Source organism: Bombus vancouverensis, chromosome 6 (assembly GCF_051014615.1).
Source record: "Bombus vancouverensis nearcticus chromosome 6, iyBomVanc1_principal, whole genome shotgun sequence".
Classification (NCBI taxonomy): Eukaryota; Metazoa; Arthropoda; class Insecta; order Hymenoptera; family Apidae; genus Bombus; species Bombus vancouverensis.
The window spans coordinates 13199631-13223556 of NC_134916.1; the positions used below are offsets into that span (position 1 = coordinate 13199631).

At 46.3% G+C, this 23926-nt stretch overlaps 1 protein-coding gene and 1 long non-coding RNA gene across 2 annotated transcripts in view; one reads left to right on the plus strand and one right to left on the minus strand.

Moving 5' to 3' along the window:
• The window catches only part of LOC117155691 (LIM domain only protein 3), a 70400-nt gene extending 59404 nt beyond the window's left edge, over positions 1-10996 (minus strand). The window contains exon 1 of the mRNA XM_033331950.2: positions 10617-10996. The gene's annotated coding sequence lies outside the window, so the exon portion shown is untranslated. The remainder of the gene's footprint in view (positions 1-10616) is intronic.
• LOC143302809 (uncharacterized) overlaps positions 1-23926 on the plus strand; it is a 127537-nt gene that overhangs the window by 72032 nt on the left and 31579 nt on the right. The window lies entirely within an intron of this gene.

Sequence of the window (23926 nt, forward strand, 5' to 3'; positions counted from 1 at the left end):
GTCGACGATGGGACAGAGAAAGAGGAGATCGAGAGAAACAAAGAGGGTGAATCGCGAGAGGGTGAACAGTAGGATAGCCAGTGGACGGAGAGGGAAGGAGGAGGCTCCGTGTGGGATGAGTTTGAAGGTAGAGAGGGTTCGTGGGGGGATAGGGGCCAGTTGCATATGAGCGATTGCCACACACGGCGTGTAACGCCGGCCGTGGCGGCGGCATTTACGTTAATTAAATTTCCCCAGGCCGTAGGACCGATCCTCTAGCCTTCCTCACTTTCACCCCTCCATACCGGTCGGCCTGGCATCAATCATTGCACGCTCAGCCTCACTAGCCGGACTACGCTATGCTGGACGATCGAGTCGCCGGAGACTGTTTAAAATTGCTAACCCTCGTCCCTTTCTCTTTACCCGCTCTTCTCCCTCTCTGTGTCCGCACCGCCGTAACCCACCCCTCTATTTCCAACAGCAGAGCGTCGGCTGATCCGTCAACGGTGCCTTCCCGCGACCTTCCGCTCGCAGCTCGTCGCACGCGTCTCTCTTCACCGGAACCTATGATTTCCCGTTAACCACTTTGACGGCTTTCAATTAGAGGCTCGCTTCACCAACCTCGGCTCTTAATACCGTACCTGCGAGTTCTGACTTCGATGAAAAAGTTCCGAGTCGCTTTGAACCGTAGGCGAGCCTTGATTGGCTTCTCGCCGATGGGAAGGATTTCGATGGTGAAATTTCGATGGCAAGCTAATTTTCCATAAGAAATAATAGGACTGGTGTTTTTATTATTTCGTGGTAACTGGAAGTTTTCTAGTCTCGGTTTAGTAACCGGAACGAAGGAAAAGAAGCAGAGAGGAAATGGAATAATTTCGTCCTTCTTTAACGGTATTCAAGGGTGAAATGGACGAGAAAGTTACTCAAGCCTTTGATTATATTTTGCACGCTCTCTCTCTTCAAAGCTAGCTTTGCCGCGTTTCGCGAAATCCGATAAATTTCAGCTCGCAGAGGCTTCGTGTCTTGAAAACTCTCCGGCTACTTCTTCGTCGTCCGCCCTTCCGTCGGCCGTTCCAATCTCGTAATCGACTTTGCCAGGCAATTCTATAATCCCTTAAACCTAATTAGGGGCGAGTGAGCCACGGTTGAGTCGGAACTCGAGTTAACTTCGCTACAAACAAGAACAATATCTTCCTTCGTTGGAACTTCGTTACGGAGGGATGGGTAAGGCCGTGGCAGGGTAGATCATGCCAAGCGATCGCGGTGGATCGTCCTCGGCCGAGGAAAATAAGGTCGCCCCAAAGAATCGCCAGCGGCTGGCCAATGTAATCGCTTGTAAAAATGTAATAAAGGATCAAAGTCTGCCGTTGAAGCGGCTGTTACGCGCGCGGGACCATCGTCTATCAGAGAAAACCGCTTTCTTTTTGAATCCGCTGTGTGTTTTAGCTTTCTCGGCGCTGACAAAGAAATGGCATATCACTTGGTTAGCTGCACTACCGTTTGATAGTTTAGAATCATTTAATTGATAAGGAGAAAATAATCATTAATTAATACGAATTTTGGTCGTTAAATAGAAACGTATTAATCCATGCTGAGATATTTCGATGATTTATTTCTCCACACGGTAATTGTTAATTTCCTGTCTTCGTATTCGATTTTGTGCAGCAAAAAATGACAAGTTCTTTAACCTATTGAAAGGTTACTTTTAAAACCTACTAAAAATAAGAAATACTAAACTATTATTTTTCATTTCTATTTGGAAACGACCCGAATCTTTCGAGCAGCAGTCTCTACAGACCTCCAAGGGTACCTTGAAATTTTTAATAAATTCATAGTTCGTAAGGAAAGATTCTCACGAAAATCGTTTGAACTATCGTTTATCGCGTGACACATCTTTTTCTAGTTGATTGTTCGATTCGCTACAATGTACGACTGGTATTATATCAAGCGTGAATCTCGGCATTTGGACACGTGACATTCGTCCACGATAAAGGTCCAAACATTCCAACGTATCTTTCATATTCGTATGTTTGAAAGACTGGAAGCTGGTAGAGCCCCTTTGCTACAAGAATATTCGACCTCGAGACAGACGAAGGAGGAGGAAGATATCACCGCTTGATGCAGTCCGACCAGACTCTCGAACGCACCCTCCAGCAGGGGCAGGCTGTCTTCGAAAGGGCACTCCTCGGTCCGGAGTATTTCATATCTGACTATCAAAGGTGGAGCTTTGTGCAGTTTATATTAAATCACGGCACGGTTACGGGATGTCAATAGACGTGTCTTTCTTCTTTGCGCGTGGTACGTGTTTCTCTCGGCATCGGCTAAAAGGGAAATTCTATGAAATCGTTCGGCCAAGTTGAGAAAATCTCTCAACCTGTTATAACTTTCGAGGTAATATTTCCGACGTGACCCGAGGATAATGTTAAAATCGATACGCAATTTGGAAAGAATATATGGTTAATTAAATCATCGAGGTGACGGGCTGCAGCCGCGATTCTATATTCAGCGGAACGCAAATTATTCTGTTTTTATCAAGTCGGTATTAAATTGAGTATGAAAAATAACTCGCCTAACGGAGCTATTTTCGTATTTGCTGAATCGGTTTATCGAATCTTTCAAAAATATCGAAAACATTGCTCGGTAGGTTAAATAGGCGTCGAGTTCGGTTAAAAATATCCTTGCGACCCTCGGCGGAGGACGGAATTGTCCCCGTAGCGTGCGGCACGTGCGAAATCACCGAACGACCCACAGCCGCAAACGCGTTCAAGTACGCATGAACTTAAATCGAAGCGAACGAAGTCGCTCGGAATTAATGAATGAAATCAAATCAGTCCCGTTTGTTGATTCGCTACCAGTCGACGGAGGTAGATCGAGTGCACGGAAGAGCGGGCTGAAAACAAGAGGGGTCCGTTGTAGATTCCAATCGATATGATGCACACGCCTGGATACCGACAGCGTTATTACGTCGAGTGCTATTAAGACTTCCAATTAGTTCGATATACCAATACGCGGCTATGCGCGTTTCAGTCAGGAAAATCAGCGGAAAATCGGCCGGTTGTTTGTAATATTCCCGGGACGCGAGGCACGAGCACCAGCTGGGAACAACGTGTTTTTATTTTCCACGAATCGAGCTCCGTTCGTGTTTTCCAATTTTGCCCCTGTATGTTTCTCTATGGTAACAAAAAAAAAAAAAAAAAAATGTATAAATTGGAGAGAATCTAGGAAACTTGTAGAGTCGAAATATGTATTTTTTATTTTTTGTAGTTTCGTTTGTTCGTTGAACGCATACCCTGACGATGTCAGATCGTAGAAAAAGGGGGGGGATAGTCGGATTGAAACGAAAGGAAGGAATTCGACGAAACGCATCGATAATGCCTTCTGCTCCCGCAAGAATCTATCCCAAGCTTATCTCATTTATTACTACCCCTGCCTCCCGCTGTTTTGCTCTCGTTCGACGGTTATTTTACAACCCTAGATAGGGGACGAGTAACGTCTTTGTTTTCACCGCAACATCCTCCGGCCAGCGACCCTCAGTCTCTCGACAACCGTTCTTCCAACCCGGCTGAGGGAACTTGCGAGATAAGGAACATCGTACCTTTCGATTTTCCGTATCGCCACCTTCTCCGTTCCTCTCTATGGATTTGCGCGGAACCAAATTGCGCTATTGTTTCCTAACCTCTCCTGTCGTTAGATTTGTAGAGAAAGAAAAATAAAAGGAACATTGCTTCGAAGATCGATTCTAACACGGCTGCTGTTATTCCGTTGATCTTTACTGCCAAAGCAGATTTTCGATAAATATTTTTCAATACAGAAGAAGAACAGATTGTTGGTTTTCAGAATACGAGAAATAGTTTCGCGAAGGAACATCGACATTTAAATACTTATCAAGAGACACGCGTTATAATGTTTGGCCGAAAATCATCGCCGTCCTTTTGCATAGTAGATGTTCTTTAACAAACAATTTAAATTCTTTGAATAAATAATCGCAACTTCCTACGATGTAAGTGTTTTAAGAGAAGCTACGTTTCGTTTGACATTTTAAAAATAACACTCGGAGGAAATTGAAATAAACCCAGAGCAAAGTGGAGCACAGAGAAGACGCGAAATAAATGACAAAGCTGGGTAGGTGGAGCAAGAGAGACGGGAGAACTTAAGGTCGTTTTGTTCGAGGAAGGAGATTGGCTTGGAAGAGAGAATACCTAGTTGTTAGCAAGCACGAAGCAGTCCGGGGTTGCTAGATAAGGCGTGGGCATAAACGTCCGCAGATAAGGGTAGTTTGCACCCCCGTTGTGGACAGTTAGCCTTAAATGAGCCGATGGAGGGGGCGAGACGTGTAAAGGCTTTTGTTGCGTGGATCCCATCTTCTCGCTTTTGAAATCAGTTTCGCTGATGCCAGTTTGCCGCGATAACAGATCGACTATCCATCGACTATCCACGAAGAGAAGCTTTCGTCCTTTTAAACGTGTCGCGGAAGAAATCGATTTTCGATTTTATTCCAAATTTGAAAAATCATCTTCTACTTTTCCCACTCGTATTTTTACCACGATGTCGCGACAACGCGGACAAATAGCAAGGAGAAAGACGCAGCAAAGCAGTGTGATTAAAACGAGGATCTTCGTTCGAAACGTACCGCAGACGCAAAAACGAGAAGAAAATTATCCGCGGCGAAGCTGAGCGTTCGGGTGATTTTTCACGTACGTCGTCCGTACAAAAATCCTGTCTCGCCGTTCTAAATTCCGCTTATCTAATGGGGTTTCGACAGTAATGTGCCGGTGTATTATGTAGAACCATCCTGCCAGGACCATCCCTTTTACGTGGAAGGCCACGAGCAGCGGTGCCGTTTAGCGTCAGATAGCGGAAACGTATGAGGGACGGGGTGAAGTCACCCTTATCTTAAGGGTAGCTACTCAATAGCTACTCGCACCGAAATTTCTACCGTTCTCTCTTTCTCGTTCTATGGCCCGTTCGCCGTTCTATCTCCATTGTACTTTCTGTTCTTTTTTCTTTCTTTCATTTCACTCTTCTCTGTATTCGCTCTTCTTTCTTTCTTTCTTTCTTTTCGCTTCGTGAATAATTCAACGATTTTGACGTTGTCCTTCCTTGAAAATTCGCAATTGAAATTTCGAATACGAGCACGATCGAAAGGGGTAACACAAAGGGGCAAAGTACGAAGGAATGCCTCTCATTCGTACCTGCGGGCACACGCGCATAATTTAAGGTACAAGACACCGGGACCACGAGCTGGGCTTTAGCTCTACCGCTTTAGGGTTACTTATACTTCAGAACGGCTATGTGTGTAATGTGCTGGAGTGCCTCGGGGGTAGGTGCTTGCGGTAAATCTAATAACGTTGTAATGCTGTTACCCCCCTCAAAGTTGGCCCGTAAGTTTCTACCGGGCCTGTTGGCTCCGACTGCCGTGCCGAGAATTCCTAACGCGTGCGTTGTTTCGGCTGCATACGCGACACGTACGTACGCTACCGTTCGAAAAACAAGCCACGTCACGAGTCGTATTCGGGGAAAATAAGCAAAGTCTTCGCAATACTAAGTTAGACAAAAATTACAGGAATTAAGCAAATCGTCGAATTTAGCATTAATAATTTCTTCCGTGGGCGAAGTGACGAGATATCACGAAAGCAGAATTTTCCAAGAGTTTAATAGCCGGGCCGATTTGCATCTTTGTTACGCAAGATTGTACGCTTTGCTGCGCAAGGGAGTTGAATAACATCATTTCCAAAATCAAACACATGCGTCGGCGTTGTGAATTTCATTAAAAGCAGAATTATCGCATTGACATGTCGATTGACATAGTGGCCGGGCAACAGGTAGCTGATACGAGAATTGCAGACTTTTCCAGAGGGACGTGGTCGAAATCGAAAGAGAGCCACGCGCGGTTGACGCGTTCTTCCGCAAATTTCGTGCGACTCACCCCTCGTTTTCGTGACCCGCCCTCAGTTTCCGCGACGGTTTGTTAGAACTGCGCGTAGATATATGTCACGAGCCAAGGTAAGCCTTGCAGTCACCCGAGGGTGTTCTGCAAACTATGCTTGCGAAAAGTTCAACACAACTTCATAACATCGGTGTTCCATAGGAGAATTAGGGGGGTGAGAAGGGACTCGAAGTGGATGGTCGGAAGAGACGCGACCCGTCTCGGGGGTTTCAGGGGGTAAATTTGTTCTAGCGTGAGCTTACATGGGTTACGTTAAGTACATAGGTGTTTGGGGGTAGTTAGCTGTATTCACCCGCGCAAAATACGCGGTCGATGTGTAACTTGAAACGTCCCGTACACGTGAACAACAATTCTCCTGTGAATTCGGTAAGTTTCCAAGCGGCATCCGACTAACAGCGATCGGTAGCATTAACGCCACAGGCTTCCAAACTATTCACTCGCTCTAACTTTCTTACGATAAGTGTTGGTTATTCGACGAAAGTTGGTTATTTCGTTTTAACGTTATCGTGGAAAACAAAACTCGCCAAAAGGGTTAAACGAACATTTTAGCTATCACGGAAGTTCGATAAAATCGTTGAAAACGTGTTTTGATCGTTCCGACTATCTTTGGAACAGGGCGAAACTATATACTGTGTTACTGCAGAAAATTTCTCAGCCGTTTAAAATCGCAATACAGAACGAGCGTTGACCCGAATCCAATTCTTCTTCCGTAGCCTCCCTATCCCACCCTCTCTGCGTTCGTCTCTTTCGCTCAATTTTTTTTCTCTCTGTCCCTCTCCTCATGGTCGAACGACTCTTTCTCACAGTACCGACTCGTGGAGATAAAAATCAGTAATTAGCCGGGACCATTATGGCGGCCGTTTGAAAAATTAGCGGGTCGTGGGGTAACCGCCCCTCTGGGCATAATCCCGCATCGGGAACGGCGCATACCAACCTGTATCCAGCCTGTCTCTGATTTATACGGGTTTGCTATTAATTACACCTACCCACTAGCTCGTTCTCCACCAACGCCCGAAACTCCTGTACGCGATTCTCTCGATCTTCTTCCATCTCGGTGTAACTACTTTCAATTTTTTTTCTCCCCTATATGAAAATACAGCCGTATTTTTGAAGTTCGACGTTCGTCGTCCATAAGACTTTTACTTGCACGATTTCCTCCGACTCGCCGATTCGATATTCGGTTTACATCTTTCGATGTCCATGGGTCGCTGTTTGATTTCGCGCGTGCAGAGGCGCGTGTATATTTTTTTTCGGTTGTTTGCATCCGAAAGAATTCGAGTCAAGCGCGACGAGCCGAAAATTCCGGCCGGGTCTCGCATCGGTTGTTGTTTCAACTGACGCTGCCCGGTCTCGACGGGCTGCGGCGCAATTAAATTAAATGCTTCGGATTAATTGTTCGAAAGCAGTTAAATTAGTTGCGTTTGTTTTGCCCGATTTTTGCGCAATCTCGCTGCGGAATGCGCGAGGTGTACGCACACACCGTGCCGCGCGAGGGGGTGGCCGGCGCAGGGATGAGGAGGGTGGAAATTTCGTTCGCGGCCGCCTATTACCCATCGCGCGTCCTCGAATCCCGCCGGGTTAACGCAGCCAAAGCGTCGAAATACGCGCGTGTTCTCGCGAAAAGGACACTTATAAAATTCATTTGCGTGGGCCCGCGTTTGTATGCTAAATGGAATTCGCGTTTTTCCATTCCATCGAATGTAGAGCTGGCGACCACGCCTCCTCTCTGAAAGGAATAACGCGTTTAAAGGTGAAGAAGTGGTGACACCGCGTTCTCGTTTATTTTTCGCACGAATGAATTCCAACCACAGAAATAATAACTCGAGAAAGAGAGAGAGAAGGAGAAAGACAGAAAGAGAGAAAAAGAAACGATTTGTCGAAGTGCAGAATCTGCAATTTAATTTTAACTGTCCTCGTTATCATACTTCAACGGTAAGTGAAATATATCCTATACGGAACCAAATATCGTGAGAACCTAGAAATTATCGTTTAAGAAAATTCTTTTATTTCTCAGTTTCCATTATACCTTTTCTATGTACGTCAACACCAAATAGAACGCACTCTAGGCAATCTCATAATAAGAGTACCTGTTTGAACATCCCATAAGAAATCTTTCTACCTCCTAATACAGTCGGTAGTATTCCTTAAAAAATTACTATCAAGGACGCTTGTTCGTAGGAAGCATCCCTTGAAAAGTCTAGCATCATTCCCCCGCCACGTACGTCAACTTTAAACAAGATGCATCCTATATAGAATCTAATACCCAGAACGTTTGTCGAAAAAGTATAATCTAAAAATTCGAGCATCTCAAGCACGGATCAGCGTGATTCCTCTTCTCTATACACGCCAAGTCACGTTTACGTTAAAACACCCTGATGCAGATTGGCGGACGACGAACGGGCCAATCCTGAGGGCAGGAGCGTGCTTACCAAGAGACTGCATCTTGAAGTGCATCGTCAGCGGCGACGCGGACTCTTGAGTCGCATTGCTCGGATGCTGGCGATGCGTACGAGCGTCTGGCAAGCTTGCAAGTAAACGTACGCTAGACATGGTTAGACTGGCATCCGGCCGCAAGCTCTCAACCTCATTGCGACCATATACCACCCTGATTCCGGCTAGCTTTCGTGCTTCTCCCGTTGTTCAATCCCCCCACTGACCCCCAGCAACAGCCTCACCGACCGATACCGGTCCGCCAGATATCGCATCGTCGTGACATTCAAGACATAACGGGCCGAGGAGAGATATGCATCATTAGGATTGCCGGACAGCCGACACACACGCGGCCACTCGGCGCCGCGTTCCTGTTATCCTTCGATTCTCGATCGGTCGAGATCGCTGGAATGCCGAGGGGTGCTCGCTTCCTAAGATGGCCTGCATAGCCGTGACTCGAGGCCGCGTACGCGTGCTTTCGCGTCTGTCTGTACAGGCGATTCCGTTCTACCACTTGCGTACTCGTCATTCACCTGCTCTAAATTGTCACTGTACACGACACGTTTGTCCAATTTTTATTTAAATCAATTTGAATTTTATTTTAATTTTATTTATTTCTCGTTAAATGAGATAAATAAATAAATGAGATCGCGGGGGATAAGTTTCAAACTCTTCCACGATTAGTAGATAACGCTACACGTATACTGTGCATACTTATTACCATAAGTATATTACAACTTGGTAGTATGTTATTACTTATGGTGTAGCGCGATTTAATTTAATACGATGTAGCGGTAAATATTATAGTAATGAACGTTATGTGATAATATCTATGGGATAAGGTAAAATAAAATGAATGGCGTACGCGATGCAACGTTATTCGTACCTTCGTGTATACACATTTCGTTCCGTATTTATTTTTTCCAACTGCGGTTACCCACGGATATTTGAAACAACCAATACCGAGAACCCAGGTACGGACATCTTACTGTGTAACATCCTGGTGAACAAGAGCAACGAAAATTGTTTTTTCTTTAGGAGGTTGAAGCGTATAAACGGACCAGACAGTATTCCAACCCCTCTGGTCGTCCTAAAGCCCTCTCGCCATGGCATTTTCCAAAGAAGCACGCCTCGTACTCCGTCCACCCCAAACATTGTCTGCGATGCGCTCGTTCGCGCATTCCTAACGCGAAATTGCATGCCTTCGTATATGCGTGCATACGGGCTGGAAACAAACGAATAGGATTGTTCGGGCACCATACAGCCTCCGCTGGAACGGGACAGGGGGATGTAGGTGAGCAAAAGGGTTGGTAGGGTTAAGCGGGGACGAAACGCGAGACACGGGACAGGGTGAAAGAAAGAGAGAAAGACAGATGGTGATAGGACATACATGGGGGTGTGGGCGACGCGGGGGTAGATACGGTGATGGTGCCGATGGTGGTGCCAGTGGCGGTGCCAGTGACGCGGTCGAACGACCAGGGGTTTGGAAAGCGTAATCGTTCTAACCCCGCGCCTCGACGGACTACCCCTACGCTTCGTACCTGCCTTCCCCGCGCCATCACACCCCCCGCCGTGGCCGGTCGTGCGCTCGCTATTTATTGCCCGCACTCGGCCGGTTCACAACATAAATATGTTACACCTATGGCCACACCTACTGCCCACAGCTCGCGAATTCCTCCGCCAGCATCCGGCCGGACCGCGAAAAGAATTACGCGGATAAACGCGATAAATGCGGTTCCGTCGTTTTACGCGCGACGTCTGTTTCTCGTGGCTACTGCCTTTTTTTCGTTTAGCTGTTTGCTTTTACGTGTTTCGAGATTTCACGACGATACTCTTTTTGAATTATGTACCTTTCGTAATGGAAAGAACGAAACAAAATTTTCTGTCGACTCGACAAGACGGTAAATTGAGATTTTTAGTATTAAAATGGAATATTTATTAAAAGTAACGATATATATGTTCTAAATATGATGTCACCGCGTGCCAGTAGTATTTATTTTACAAAACGAAAGCTGTCGACGACCTCTTACCCGAGAGGTACGATCTACTGCTACAAGAATCGAGGGTGACGTAAGAGCGAACCTGTTAAGGGCTCGACGCAGGGGTAGCACGAAGGGTCGAGTTTTGGAAGATAAAAGAAGGACCAACTGTTGAATATCGGCCAGGCTTGTCACGATCAATTCTCACGTCCGCTGCCACCTTCGATTCTCATCCAAACGAACTCCAATCGTATTGTAGAAATAAAGAAACTCTTACTTACGTTCTTCGTGGTTTTCTCAAAGTTTTCAACTGCCTCTGCCCGATTACGTTTGGGCCCCGCTCTGCCAGCCTGTTCAGGACCGTGAAGTCTCGGTGTCTTCCTCTGTGTCGTCAGCTAGACGATTTTTCTCTTCAGCATAGAAAACGAAACAGTGCAATAACGAACTAATGTGTACAACGATCAACGACGCAAGTAAAGGGAACAGGGTGTGTCTGGATGAAAGAAGAACAGAAAAATCAACAGAGATACCGGTACACGACGTTCGTCCCTCAAAAGACGCGTCGATTGGAGGGCTCGACTCACGGCCACGACGCGCAAAAGCTCGACAGCTCCGCGGACGCACGTGCAACTCGGCCGCGTGGCACGTGGTGTTTGTCGGAGTGGCTCGGCTCGAAAGCCGTTCAGCAGAGCTTGCAAGCTCTCGAGCTTTCATTGGCCGATGGGTGGAAACTGCGCATGATTGCGGGTGTGGCCAGAACTTAAGGGGCGGAATAAGCTCGGGGTGACGATAGGACATCCCGAAAGGGGCACGTCTTCGTGGGTGTCCACATTCCTAGCCTATCCCACCCCTAACGTGCTTTTTCCTTAAGCTTCTAACGAGCGTGAGAACCGCTCTCTCCCGTTCGAGCTTCGAGAACTTGCGAACTGACTTCTTCGATCCAGAGGCTGCCAGCCAGGGTGGGGTAGGGGGTATAGAGGCAAGCGCGGTAATTAAGGGAAACTAACGACGCCGAAGACCCTGGAGGACACGGGCCGATAGTTAATGCGACCCGTCACCGTATTATTCATCGAACTTTTTGCCACGTAGTATGCTCTGAACTTTTGAATGGTGTTACAGGGAATCGTGGATGGCGAAGGGATTTTATTGTCTGCTCGAACGGTCTTGAATTTTAACGACGGCGAAGATTCGGCGAAATAAATTCGAATAGAAGATGTATCGGCGAGAAACAGCTTCGCTACTTTTCTGTAAGTGTTTTCTTTGTTTGTTATTTGGAAGATATAGATTATGTACATCTGCCTCGTAGCTTTCGTTGATAAGTGAACGAAGACATTTTCTCGTATACACGAGCTATCCAATCGTCATCGATCGACGCAACGTATTTTTCTTTTGTAGCAACAGGTGGAAGTTATTTGGTATTACGCGAAAAGAAGCAGGTATGCGGAGGTGTGCAGAGTGTTTTTCACGATCGGTAGCAGTGCAGGACGATCGTTAACAAATCTGCCGAACCGGTCAATGTTTAACGAGGCCGTGTGTCCCTGGTAAAGCGAAAGTCTAATCACGGCCGACCGATAAATAAATCGGTCTAGCTAAACAGCAAATCAGTTAGGAGGATGGTGTGATTTCAGGGAAGAGCACGCGGCCCGGCACGGTGGCGAAGGGGGTTTGGGGTACTTCCATCACGTATTTACACGCTACGCTTGCTGATTGGCGTGCGCGGCTACCAACGTTTTAATGATTTACCCTTGGAGAATGGCATTTAGCCTAGGACGATGTAACGTGATTTATTATTGATTGCCGATTATTGATTCACGCCGAGTAAACGTAATTCGATTGTAAGCAGTCAAAATCGGAGTTTCGAAGCTTTTCAGACGTAGCTGCCACTTGGAGCAAAGGAATTTCAAATAATGGCAGCGGTTCGTCGCTCCGTGGAAGCTTCGTGTAGCGGAAAATTAACTTGACAAGCACAGACTAACGTTAATCGTCTGTGACTGACGTAATCGTACCTATAACCCATACCACCACGTTAGATTTTACGAAGCTTTCGTCCACGAAGACGTTCTTCTTCACCCACGGGGAGAAAACGACAAGGACGCGTAAATACGTAATGGATCGTCGTCTCGACTTGGCCAAATTATATATAACGTCAACTATTGATTGCAATTATGACGATGGCTGGTGGAAGACTAGCGCGATACGGATATAGCATCGATCAGTATTTCATAAATTCGCAATGACGCACGGCTCGGTCGTGAGTGACGTGTCATATATCGCGTAACGACGAACATTTATGTGCACTCGCCGAGCACATAATTGCAATTAGAGCGGAATTCATTTACATCAGGCCCGACGTTCGATTTGTTCAGGGAGAAAGCACGAATTTATACGGCCACGATGGTGCACGCGTTCGCCCCGTCCCGATTTATTTCCGTGCACGTCAATCTGGCTGTGGTGCCGCGATGTAAATAGGATTAGATTAGCCTAAAGATCGTGCCAGCGTTCGGTGATCGCCTGAAAAGAAACAAAAAATAGTTACGCTGTTCGCGAAACGATGCAAATTCTCGTCTATGTGATTTCGTTTCGAAGATAGGAGAAGAGAGTTCGACGTGGATACTAAATTTTCCTAGAAACACCGCGAAATCGTTTCTCCCAGTTGGCAAATATCGCTCGATCGTAAATATTTACACTGTTTCGCTATTTTTTCACACATCCATTCGCTATATGGCTCTCCCCACCCATCTTATCGACGAGAATTTATCGCTGAAATACGATTTTATGAAAATTAACGCTGTTTTGATCGCTTGAATAAATAAATAAATACATTCTGCGTTTATTATTTTTGAAGAACGTTGAGGAGTGCGCCACGGTTTACGTTCGTTAATACGTGTAAACACGATAATAAGGGGAAAAGATGGGACTGTAAACCGCGTAAAAAATCAGAGGACACGCATGAACGATCGAAAAGGGCAAGTTTGAAAGAAAAAGTACAGCAGCTGAACGTTCTGAAAATTTCATTTTGATTTTTTTAAATACCATTCACGCTACCGCCACGTTCGGGATTAAAAGCTAATTCGAGCGATTCAGTTTAATTGAGCGATTAACGGCTAAATAAAGCCCGTTTCTCTCTCTCTCTCTCTCTCTCTCTCTCTCTTTCGCCCTCGTGCCGCTTATCCCTCCTCTGCCGCTTCTCTCTCCGATACCTCCCTCCCCCACCACCTTTTAGAACAAATCGTTCGTGATGGTGTCCAGCCCGGTGGAAAATATAATTCAAAGATATTTATGGCTGGATTACCGCTGGAATTGGGTATCTAATATACATGACCGGTTCCACAGGCCGGCCGGACTTTAACTGTCCACCAGGGGGTTACGTTTCGCCCTTTTAAAACGATGCCAGCCCGCCATTACCGTGTAAACGCTGGCCAATTACGAAACCGCGCGTTACCGAACGTAACGCGCAAAGATTCACATGGTAACGCGGAAATTTAACAACGAATTTTTCAACCATGCTGTTCCGAGATTCGCAAAGGGAACCACCGGGAAAAAGGACAAGAGTTTCCCGGTGATCCTCGAAAAGGATTAGCCGCAATTGATAGCCACGAGCATGGAGGAACGTGCTTGAAGCTGGCGTTACGCACCAAAGCGTCGACCATTTAACTATTCGCGTTTTAACCGTTTCGAAAGTTTGCGTACTGTGTTCAGTCCCAACCCAGCTCGGATTCGATACGCAAATGAGCGAAACAGCTTAGTTGAAAGAATTTTAAAAAAAGGAGTATGAAATAAGAAAACATGGAGTCGAATTGCATGAAAAGGTCCGACGTAATTATTTGATATCGTGTCTTGTCTTGATATCTCAGTCTAAATGCGGTCGAACGAATTTTGAAATAAAAAATTTATTGCTCGTTTGGACCCGCGATCGTTCCCCGGGTCGTTTTGACTGAAAGGGATAGAGAACGGTTGTAGAACGTGCCGAACGCGGAATTAATTAGAAGCAGCTGCCGACATGGAGAGGCTAGACGCGATCGCGCAAGGGTAATTTTGATTCTGATCCAGAATTAGGGACAGACTAGTGTCCAGTGTTCAACGTCCTGCAGTGTCCGGTGGTTAGTGCCGGACCAGATGTCGCCACGGGCGTGACGTCACTGGTTAACTACCCTTTCGCAACCAACACCACCACCACATGGCATCGCCACCGTCAACCAACCCTCCCCTCCCTTTACCTTCACCGCACCCGACGGACACGATATACGGGGATGATTCTGATTAATTACCGATAGTTACACAAGCTGACGCCACGCCGTTGACAACCCTCGTCAACAGCGCGGACCTTCCCCCCCGGTTGGCTATCGAAAATCGCATATCCGATTAACTTCTTCGCGAGCTTCCATTTCGTGCTGTTTTTTTCAAGTGAAAAACCGTTGCACCGAAATATCGATAGAGAATTGAATTTATGAAATATCTTCCGCTGGAATAAGTGGATTTACAACGAGGGAACGACATAGTGTGATCTGCGAAATGCAAAATCTTTATCGAATCTCTGTCGGAAGGCAAAGTATACCTAGAAACGTACCACTGAAGCAAATTCATTTATCGATTCGTCGAGGTTTAATTCGTTCAAAGGGCCGCTGGGAAGGATTGTTATGCGAGAAGGGATGAAAACGCGCGAGAGCAGTAGCATCCCCTCGCGAGATGCATCGAGCCACGACCAACCGATCGGACCGCCAATATTTGGCAATTACGAAATATGAGTTTACATTTAATAATTGCGGTAAACACCGGCGGACGCGGCGAGTGGCCACAGGGGGTGGGCCCAACGAGATATGGTCGCATGTTCGTTCGTTCGTTCGCTCGTTCGCTCGCTCGCATTTGGGGTAAATTCCGATTTACTCTCCGTGATAGGCATTATTCGACGTAACCCGCGACTACGTTTTATTCGCTCCAACACGCCGCGAACCTCTGTTTCCCTTTATCATCGTCCGCCGAGATAAATGCCCGCCGCACCCCGAAACTTTTTGTTCGCCAGTCCCTTGTGTGTGCTCTCGAACATACAAGTACACGCATGTATGCGTGCACGTGCGCCAGCGCGCCTCTGAACTTTTCACGCTCGCGTCTGCCTTCGACGTGTACATATTTGCTTTCTCCCCTCGATTTGCCTCTTCTTCTCTTCTTCGTTTCTTCTTTTTCTTATGATAGCGAACGACCATCTCGTACCGCGCCGGTTAAAGCGCGAAATACTCAAAGAACCATTGCGAAAGGGGTAGCAGAGATTTCGCGAGACGCTCGCAGACGATAAGAGACAACCCCCCTGCCTAAAGCCATATACTATTAATGAGAATATGATCGATATTAGCAAACATTTCCCATGGGATATTTACGCGCGGCAGTTCGCTTAGATCGATAGCGTATTTGCGATCTGTCGCGGTTATCGACGGCGACGTTTATTCAAATGTAATATCTCGTCCGCCAACGAAGATTACCTGCTTGGAAAATGTGTCCCACAGGTACGCATCGATTTTCCTTTGCGCCTCGACGACCCGCCACTCTTGTTTTGTCCTCCGGCTTGACTCTTCTCCTCCTTTCCTCCTTTCTTTTTCTTTTTTTTTCGTATACTCGAATTACCCTCTTCTGGACGAGCATCGATAATGTATTGACTGTGACATTTTTCTGCCTGTCTCTGTTACCATTTCCGAAACTTTATATAACAGATTCTTACAACACGAAAGTCGTACTTTTTTCGACCATCCTCGCCGTTTCATCTTCGTGATCCTTTTTCTGGCTCGTTAATCGTTAATTCGTGGGAAACACGAGTAAAGTTCCGCGAGATCGAAATTGCTCGCGGTTACGTAATTGCTCGAACGGATGCAACACGCAAGTGGGAAGACGGAAAGAGGCCCGATAAGCACGAGGCATCTCGACTGTTCGAAGGGTACGGGCATATTCGTGTTGTTACGTAAATCCACGGTTAGAACCTTGTCACCTTTTATTCGAAGCTCGTGCTCTCCCTCTTTTCTGCCTCATAGACGTTCCTCCGAAGGGCTCGGCCACGCACACCGATTCGAATCCACACACAGTCTCGCGCGAACACGTACACACGAGCATCCCCGCGTCCCGTCGTTCCTCACTCTTCTCGCGTTCCTTTCTCCCCTTTCTGCTCGCTGTCCTACAGCAGTTCAAAAAGTTCTCCAGCCACTCTCGACGCAAGCTGTTTCACCAAGGATCTCGCGCCTTTTTCCAATTTCTTAAAGAGCCGCGACAATTTATGTGAAACGCGTTCATAAAGTACTGCTACCACCACCCCTACGGTTACCCAAACCACCCCCATTCGAAACCTCGTGTTCCATCGAGTTCGAACGCCAGTGAAACCTGGAAACCGAGCAACCCCACTCGCCTCTCCCTTTCCTCTGTCAATGGTAGACTTCTTAAAAGTTACTTCGACTCCGTGTTTCTCGATACTTATTAGCTCTCCCCTGTCGGTCGGCTTCTCGCACGTAGTCACCTTCGCACGTTCACGCGTTCACGCGTTCATGAAAGTTTCGCAATATAGGAACGTGTGTCAGCGAACGCATGCGTCCACTTTTGCTACTTACGGCTCTGGTGTTCCGTCGGTTTCTCTAGAGGGGATGAAGAAAACGCAGCGAATTTCATCAGGATGGGAAATAATTACGCGATGAAACGAGTGAACGACGTTGAAGCGACGTTTACATTCACTTTTTCGACGAAGAAGCAGCGCTGATAGAGACTGGAATGGCGATTCTTGTTCGGCATGTTAAGGTTCGATGTTGACGTAAAAGGCTGTCTCGAGGAAATGATAATGATGTTTGTACAGTTTGTTGGAACGAAACAGAGTTAAGAGACGCGGTGATTTTCCGAAGGAAGATCGTGATCGTATGTGGATACTTTAGGAAATTGATTACGAGGGTGGTAAGGGGGTGGCTAGATGGTTTATTGTTCCTCCGCGACGTGGCAGCACCCGTGCCTTGCTACGACGGAATCCATTTTAAAACGATCTTTTAACCTTTCGTTATCTATCCTTAAACTATAGATTTCGATCCTAATCCTTTTTCTATATGTTTTTTTTTTTTTATTTTTCATTAAACAAGACCGCGTTTAACTTCTGCTCCGAAGAAAATAATTATAAGGTGTTACAAAACTGTCCAAACTACATTTGCATCGAAATAAATCTTCCAAATTGCAGAGACAATATTATCGAAACGAACAATTTACAAACACCAGAGAAACTTTCAGTTCTCTCGCTAATGTAACTGAAACAAAAGCGATTGCCCAGTCGTGTCAATTTGAAGAGACAGGAAGAAAATCGGAGAAAAATGAACGAGCCAACAGCAGGCCGATAACTCTGAATAGCTAATACCGTGATTTGCGTAAGCGATTCAGTAGGTCGCGATTAATCGCGAGACTTAATAGGCGTGCTCCTGGCGAGCTAACCCCGTGAAATCCTCTCATTTGGAATTCCCCGGAAAACCAAGGAGAAATCTGCCACAGACACGGAGGGACCGCGAATCACGCGGCATTTCTCTCGGTTTCACCGTTTCCAGCACGAGCCACGTTTTCCTCGGGCCGCGTCAAGAACAAAACCGGACCAACGTCGGATGCGTCCGTATCTACGCTTCTTGAGCGCGCGTTCGTGGGCCGCGGGGTGCGCCAATAGAGCCGGCAAGGAGGGTTTCTGCTCGTTTCTTTTCCAATTAAAATTCAACGGCCGTCGGACAGGCCGCGTAATTGGCCGAGATCTCTTTAAGCGGGAAAATTACCAAGAAGGGCTTGTCGAGCGGCAAAGGTTTAACAGTCGACTGCAAGATGGAAGGAAAAGGGACGAGAAAGGCGAGTCCGGCCAGGCCTCTACCTCTCCCTCCGTTCCCGACGACACCCTCGCCGGAGCAAAAATCCTGCCAATAAATAAATTTAAATACATGAATATCTAACCCATTCTCCCTCGAGCTGGCGGTAGCCTGATCGCGCGGCTTTGCGGGTTCATCTGGCGGATACCGATGGATCGGTGGCTCGACGAGCGTTCACGCCAAGCCAACTGGTCTCATTCGATCGACGAGTGACGCGTTTCTCGCGAATTTCTCACCTGTATCTATCTTCTTCCGATCAGCGTATACGAACCAAATACTCGGCCGGCTTAAAAATCTCCGCGTTCCAACGAACTTTCTTTAAAGACACGGGCTACGATTATTTCCATGGGATGTCGCGACGTGCGTTACTGCATACGCACGGCGCCGGGTAATTAGCGGCACGATGGTTCCCCATACCGAGCGACGTGGTTTTTTTCGTGACGGAACATCAGAGGCGTCTCAAAGAACCAAACGCGTGCCTCGATTGACAAAGTCTACACCGTCGACGTTGCGTCGTATCGCGAAGCAAATGAAAAAAGGAAGAGGAAGAGGGAAATGGGAGGAGAGAGAAAACGAAGAGAACAGAGGGTACTGCGAAAAAGAGACAGGAAAGGGGATAGCGGAAGAAAACAAGAAAAAAAAACAAGTAGAGAAGAAAAAATTCCGCAACAACCCTTCTCCCCTATTCGACTAGATCCTCCCTTGCCGGAAGCTCAGCTTGCGCTGCTCGCCATTGACGTCACGAACGTCTCTGAGTGTTTCAGTGCCGCCTCTCCCCTTTTGGACCCCCTTTCTCCTCTACACCACCCCTTCCTGATTCTCCGGACACCGCTATAAAATCATGTAATTAGCTATATACCTCTTGTCCGTATTGCTCTGTCAGTGGTGCGGTGCGGTGCACTTTAGCGGCACGAGGAGGGGTGCAGAGACGAGAGGGTGGGTCGACGTATAGGAGAGCCACCGGAGAGGGGTAGAGGAGGGTTTGGTCCGGGAAAGGGGCACGGGGTGGCGGTGGGCTAGGCCAGCGGCGGAGACGAGAGGGGGCATGAAGTACCCGCTAATTAATACCCTTAATTGCAACGACCCCAGCCTACAGCCGCTGCCAGGGCTGTAGGTAGCTAGAATGCTCCACGGTGAACTCGTTTCAGCCGATCGCCGCTTCGCTTGTCGTCTTCGATGAACTTTGTCGATGTCGATGCGCTGCCACTCGAGGCCGGTTCAATTCTATGCCCCTGGCTTCGATCCGACCAGCTACCGATAAGCTTGTTAGAATCTTGGTCTGTTGGTGTCGAATCGGATATGCTTAAACAATGTTCCGGCTATTTTTTCCTCTACTGCTCGTAAATTGTGAGAGTCGTTAAAAATTCCGTGCATGTTATTTATTCACGAATATTTTATCGAAGGTAGTCGATGGAATTTGAGAATCAAGGAGTGAAAAATAGAAATAGGATAATTCTAGTATTCTACGTCGGAACTTCAGCGTTTGAATTACCGAACCAATCAAAATGATTGGCATCGGGTGTTTCTCGGATTTTGCAACTAAAAGCGTGCAAATGGTTTTACGATATTAACGTCTGGTTTTATTGAGACAGAAACGCGATTGAATATACTTATTTACTTTCATTACATAGCTTTAATTTTCATTTTAATTATGTATACTATACTTAGGTATACATGTCGACGCAACTCTATAATGTCAACAGTTATATCTTCAATTATAATTAAAATAGTGAGATAAAAATGAAATTATCATTAACATTATTTATCATTAACAAAATAAGAGGAAACTTGATGATTCTAGTGTTAAACCGTGTTGCCATAATTACCAGCTATCCTGCCACGATTTTTATCGTTTCTTCTATATCCAATATCCGCAACGACGAAAGCTCCTTTCCTTTGTTGTCGCACCGGTACGTGTCGACGGCGGCCTGTAAATCGGCACGACATATTTCCATCGTTTCGTAAAAATAGCGCGCGAAGCGGCCCTTAAGTTCATGCGATCGCAGGTACACGTTATGAAGGGACGAAGCTGAAATGTGGATGAAATGGAGAGAATGGTGGCAAAAAGAGAGAGAAAGAGGGAGAAGGAGTCTCCCATATCGACGACGGCGTTAAGTTATGGCGCTATCGTGGCAACATGTCGCCCGGCTTGTTCGACAAACTTTTCAATGTCGATATATATTTTCCGCGGGCGCCCTTTTATGAGCTGTTGAGCTAGTCTTTCGAGCCGCTCAGCCGCCAGCAAACCGATTCAACGTATCGATCTTTCGCGGAGCGCCTTTCTCTCCGTCTCCCTCCCTCCACCTCTTTTGTATCGTTCGTTTCTTGCTCTCGCCTCGTAAATCGCCCATTGATTCGGCTAATACTTGCAGGAAACGTTTCAATTTTGCCAATCTTTTGATCCTCTGTGAGCGTATTTCACTGAATTTGAATATAAACATTTATCGATCATTTCTGACAACATTATGTTGAAAAATTAGCATTTTAAACTCGAACGTTCGAATCCTGTTGAAAGTTTTAGAGCGATTAGAAATAATTTATTAAGAATTTATAATTTAGAGGACAATTCGAGTGGTAATGAATATCTGTGATGTAGCTAATAGTAACGTAAACGAATAAAAAGAGTGTTTCGGTTAAAATGGTTTGTTCATGGGAAAACAACGAGGAAAAAAAGTTATAACAGGGCGCGTAAGTTCAAATTCGACAAACAACGTGGCCCGATGTTACGGAGGTAGCGCGTTATGGGGCGTTTAACGAGTGCGGTTAACCAGCTCGCCGGAAAACACCGATGTCGTCCTCTAATATATACGGGTCGCGTTCGTGGCAAGCCTGCCTGAGCATATGTTGCCACCTTCCACTAGTCTTGGCATCGTTCTTGCGTGGCGCGCGCCCCGCGCCCGCTATTTCTCAAAGAAGATTCTAATAATCTCCGTTTCGCTTGTCACGCGATAAATAATCCTCGGTAATTGCACGCTAATTAAACTGGAATCGATTTTTTGTCCCATGCCGGATACACTGCAGATAAATGGAAACGAGAATAGGCGATAAAACAAGATTCGTAATTTAATAATACCTTTACAAGCGTATAACATACGAAGATCACACGTGAAAAACATGATAAGTTCATTCTTGTTAATTTCTTGATTTCGAACGACTCGTTAGATTGACAAATTAATTTACAATCGGACAAATTCCCATTCTCGGAACGTTCAATATGGCGCAAGAATATCTTACGTTAATTCAAAGGACAGTTTCGACTATACTATAGATCGTTGATTTTCAAAATTGGGTTCTTCGTGTTCCAAGACTAGAAATAAGTAGTCGAAAGACTTGACAGTTTTCAAAGTTCTGTTTTAATAAAATTAAGACACCGCTACGTACACGCGCGCGATCTCGGCTCAATGAATTACCGGAAACGTGAAACGAGTGGGAAAGATCTCGTGTCGGGACATGACGGTGAAAGAGTGGGCGGGCCGCGGTGGCCGATCGTTAGAGGATCCCTTTATTGGATGTGAATGTTCACCGACATTTTGATAAATTTGTGCGCACACGCGTGCACGCGCACTTCCAGCAGATGCAATCAAATAGACACGATTAACGACGCGATCGTTAATTATCGTTCGGTAAATAACGAAAGCGATCGCGTTGGCAAATTGTTCGAGGCGCTTTAATTGAACGCGAATTCATTTTCAAGTACTTGGTTGGTCCGATTTTATCCCTCCCCTTTGTAATTGAATTTTTCACGAGGCAAACACTTCGTACGTTCCTGTATCTCGCGACATCCGTAATTACGTATCCTTTCTCTTTAATCTCCTACGTATACGTCAAACCTTACAGGTTTAACCGCGGTGTATCCTTCAACGAGGGAAACGATGTTTCTGCAACGTGAGACCGATTAAATTTCGAGCTGGTGCTCGATTGCGGCTTATTGTTCATGACCATGTGCGACGTTCCGTACTCGACCACGAGTTCCAATTTCTCACCAACGTAGTGGTTGATTATTAATTAATCGTACGAAACGCGAGCCGAGCCGGTCAATTACGCCGCGGTCCATTCTCAACGGAGAAAGATTCGAGTTGCGGAGAACGCAATTATCGATCGATTCGTGTGTTCGCCGGTTGATTCGATAGTTGTAGAGGCATCGAAGCCCGTACACCGCCTACGAGATTATCCTGGACCTCAGTTTGAACGTGCAAAGTGAATTCGATTCGCCGGGTTTCCGGCGTGAAAGCAAGCCACTGTAACTCTGCTCCGTGTATATTATTAACATGTAATTAAATGGCGTTAGCTTGCGCTAACTGTATATATATACATATATATATACATATATATGCATATAAGTGTATATATATATACATTATATATATACACATATACATTCTATTGTACGAAGTCGCGTGAGCGCCGCAAGTTAATTAAGAGTCTCTAATGAACCAGCCACACCGCGAACGACGGCAGCCCCGACGCTGGCGTCTCGATCGATTAATTAAAAATCTTGCACAGCATCGTCGGCAGGCGACGCCGCAGACGCGCTAGCCTCGAAACTTGCCCGCGTCGCGCATGTACCCACGACCAAACGATAATAAGGATGGTCATTAATCCTGTTGGTCTGTCTCGTCCACGACCGTATTCGGCCTCGACGCCAAACCGCGAAAGATTCACCCGCGTTTCACTCTCTTCGCTCTCTCCTTTTTCTCTTCCATTCGTTTCGCCGCTAATTACGCAGACCTGTGTCGGCTCCTTTGGGATGCGTAATTAACAATTGCGCGCGCTACCGGTGTTCGCCTGTAAACGGTACGATTAACGACACCGGTGTGCAAAAGAATATCGTCGAAAATTATCGGTTCGACGAACTATGGATAAAAATGGTTTGGAAGAAACGTCGCACGCTCGTTGCGTAGACAGACGAATTTTCGCGGTGTTTGATTATCTACGCGGAATCGCGCGTCGTTAGAGTCGTAAACGAACGACACGCGTCGAGACCGCTTGTCGTAACGACGGAACACGGGCGAATACGATCGCCGGTCGAGATATCGTACGCTGCGGGCTAAAAATAAGCGGCTTCTTTCAAGCAATGTCCACAAACGTTTGGCAGAGAAAGCGGTTAGTTACGTACGTGGTGTTTTGCCGATAGATGCTAGATCTCTAGAGGGAAATGTCGATGGATAAACGGGATGTATTTACGAGGAGAAAAGTGGTAGCAAAGTAGTATCGATCCGGATAATCCTATATAATTGGAACGATAGGATCTGGCGAGTTAAGAGGGCTAATCGCGATTGTCACGCGCACCCGGACGAATCGATGCGCCGGCCTACGTAACGCGTTATAACGTCACAACCGACGAAGAAACATCTCCCGCGGCCTGAAACGATCGAGACCAAGCGAGAGAGACCCATGCCGGAAATTTTATTGGCCCACTGTAGCTGCTTAACTCCATAAACTATTATACTTTTACGCGCGGTTTTATCGCGGCAATTTCCAACTTCGTGCTCGAACGGACGAAGATGGAACACGGCCCGACCGAGAAATAAGAATGCCCGGAGAAGGCTACTTTTTGTGGCGCCACGTTGATAAATACCATATTACAACGCTATGTAAGAGTACATAGATGTTACATACATCTTCATAAGATTTAACAATGGTATTCTATTCGCGACTATTTGAAAGTTTGGAGCCGAGAATGACTTTAATGATCCTCCTGGATTTCATATTTAATAAAGCACTCCGGGTGCTTTACT